The sequence below is a fragment of the Tupaia chinensis genome, unplaced genomic scaffold (assembly GCF_000334495.1).
Source record: "Tupaia chinensis unplaced genomic scaffold, TupChi_1.0 Scaffold148073_2, whole genome shotgun sequence".
NCBI classification, from domain to species: Eukaryota; Metazoa; Chordata; class Mammalia; order Scandentia; family Tupaiidae; genus Tupaia; species Tupaia belangeri.
In genome coordinates this window covers 53,108-56,022 of record NW_006207924.1, presented here as the reverse complement: position 1 = coordinate 56,022, position 2,915 = coordinate 53,108, and the positions used below count along the sequence as shown (strand labels likewise).

General features: G+C 41.8%; 1 pseudogene; it reads right to left on the bottom strand.

Moving 5' to 3' along the window:
- Positions 1-2,312: 2,312 nt before the first annotated feature.
- Positions 2,313-2,915, bottom strand: part of LOC102480578 (ATP-dependent RNA helicase DDX50 pseudogene) — a 5,228-nt pseudogene continuing 4,625 nt past the window's right edge.

Sequence of the window (2,915 nt, the reverse complement as noted above, 5' to 3'; positions counted from 1 at the left end):
AATATTTTTGCTGAGAGAAACAAAGGAGATACCAGAGACAGCTACTCTCCCTGTAATCTACAGCCAATGTGTAGCCGCCTGAGTGCATTCCACAGCACCCCTCGACCTCTCCCCCAACAACCAAATAAAAACCCAGCCCAACTAACACCAGGGCTCTCAACTCTGACCTTCTGTGCCGGTGAGATTGGGAGTCCTGGCTCGAGCCTGAATAAAAGCGACCCTCATGTGCTTACATAGGAATGGCTCCCTGGTGGTCTTTTGGAAACTTCATGACTGGGGCACAACAGTACTTTATGTTAGGTAAATTCTCTTTACAAGCCAAATGATGTATAGCGATTGAATGTTGAAAAAATAAGAAGAATATAATAATAATAATAAAAGCATGGTCTGTGTGTGTGTGTGTGTGTGTGTGTGTGTGTGTTTGCTATAAGGTATGTGTGCTGGCAAAGGAGAGAGAGAGTACCCTCCAGAGTGGATGACCATGCTGCAATTCCTTCTCCTCCATTCTCCTCTCAGAACTTTGGGCATGCATGCACATACACCCAGTATGTTTCTCAAGCTGCTTGGTCTGGGACTTGAACCATGTAGTCAGCCATATGGGATCCAGATGCCTTAACCCTCACATCACCAGCTGGCCCTAGCACAGTCTTTTTTATCGTTGAGTAGTATTCTCTTGTATATATCTAGCACAATTCGTTTATTCATTCACCAGTTGATAGACATTTGGTTTGTTCCCAAGTTAGTCTAGTTACCAGCAATGTTGCTATAAATATTTGCATACAACTCTTTGGGTTGACCTATGGTTTTACTTCTCTTAGGTAAATACTTAGAAGTGGGATTAGTGAGTCATATGGGAAAGGTATATTTAATTGTACTAAAAATTGTTTTCCAAATATACCATTTTACACTCCCATCATAATTATATGAGAGTTTTAGTTGCACCCTATAGCAAAAATCTCTATCAAAAATTTCTTTTCTTTTTTTTTTTGTTTTTTTGGAGAGATTTTCACTATAGGGAGCGTGCACTCGCCAGACAGACAGACAGAGACATTGGGGACAGAAAGAGAGAAATCACCCCCCAGGGGGGATGGTCACGCCACAATCCCTTCTCCTCCATTCTTCTCTCAGGATCTTGGGCACGCACGCACATGCACCCAGCGTGAGTTTTAAGCCACCGGGTCCGGGACTCGAACCGCGGTCGACTACGTGGGAGTCCAGCGACATAGCCATTATGCTAACTGCTGGTTCCCTATCAAAAAATTCTTAAAAATTTTAATTTTTATTTTAATATCACAATGATCAAAAAATACACCTTTGGTATTTCAACCCTTGCAGTTTATTGTAGTATTCCATTTGTACCTAAAAAGAAAATTTATTCTGGGGCCAGAGCATTACCTGGTGGTTAAGGGAGCTGGATCATACATGGCTGACTGCACGATTCAAATCCCAGCCCCAGCAACCTAAAAAATATACTGCATACTGGGTGTGTGAGTGTATGTGCCCAAAATCCCAAAAGGAGGGAGGGATGGCAGAGAAAAGATTGTGACCATACCCAATAGGAGGTACTTTCTCTCTCTGTCTCTCTCTTATTTGCATGCGAGTCCTCTAACAATTTGTTTAAAAAGAAAATATATTCTGCAGTTTTAGCATACAGGGTTATACATTTGTCAATAATGTTAAGATTATTAATTATACTATTCAAATACTTTATAGTCTTATGGCTTTTATCGTACTCTTTTACTTAATACTGTGAAAAGTCTGTTAAGAATCTCTCATTGGGACCAGCAGATGGCATAGCAGTTACATCGCTCGACTCCCACATGGCCGACTATGAATCTCAAACCCAGTGGCCTTGAAAACCATGCCAGGCACGTGTGCATACATTCCCAAGATCCCAGAAGGAGAATGGAGGAGAAGGGATTGCAGCATGGCCATCCCCCCTTTGAAAATGTTTTCTCACTTTCCCTCTCACTGTCTTTATCTCCCTCTCTCTCCAGCGAGCACATTCACCCTATGGCAAAAAGCTCTAAAAGGGGCGTGGTGGCGCCCGCCCTATGGCAAAAAGCTCTAAAAGAAAAACTCTCAGTGGCCCAGTTTTGGTGGTGCTGATAGTAGTGTATTAATTGCAGCTCAGGAAGCCACAGACCATGAGTTCTGATTCCAAGGTGATCTGGATGCGAGCATGTGTCCCAGATCCAGAGGGGATGAAAATAGGATGGAGAATTGGAGAAAAAAGGACTACAGTGTGACCAGGACCCATGGGGGGTGCTTTCTCTCTCTTCACTCTCTCTCTCTCTTTCTCTTTCTCTGTATCATTCATTTGTATGCTCTTGCACGTACCCTGTGGGATAACAGAAAAAAATAAAAAACAAGAAGGGAAGCAATGTGGTAAAATTAAACAGTTGTACATGTTGAAGTCAGAGTAAGATGAAATCTGTGAACATTTGTACCCTATCTTATCTTCATTTATACAAAAGTACTTCAAAACAGCGATGGAAGCACAAGTTTATTTTGGTGCCAAAATTTTTTTCGAAATCAATGCAGTTATTTTTATAATACGTGTTTCCATGAACTTTTAGAAGACACCCCCGCCCCGCCCCTATATAATTTAATATTATTGAATCTACCACTAGATGTCAGCAAAACCTAGAAAGGGGTGACTGTTCAGTTGTGGGATTGTGGGTGTCTATTCCTGTTCTCTCTCGGTTTTAATGTATTTTCCAAATGTTCTACAAAGAACATATATCATTAGAAATCCTAGGAAAAAAATAAAATTAATATTACATATAGTAGGCTTTTAAGGGGTCAGCAGGCGGTGCAGTGGTCAAGGACACTGGACTTCCACATGGCTGACTGCAGTACTGCAGTTCGAGTCCTGGACCTGGAGGCTTTCTCTCTCTCTCTCTCTCTCTCTC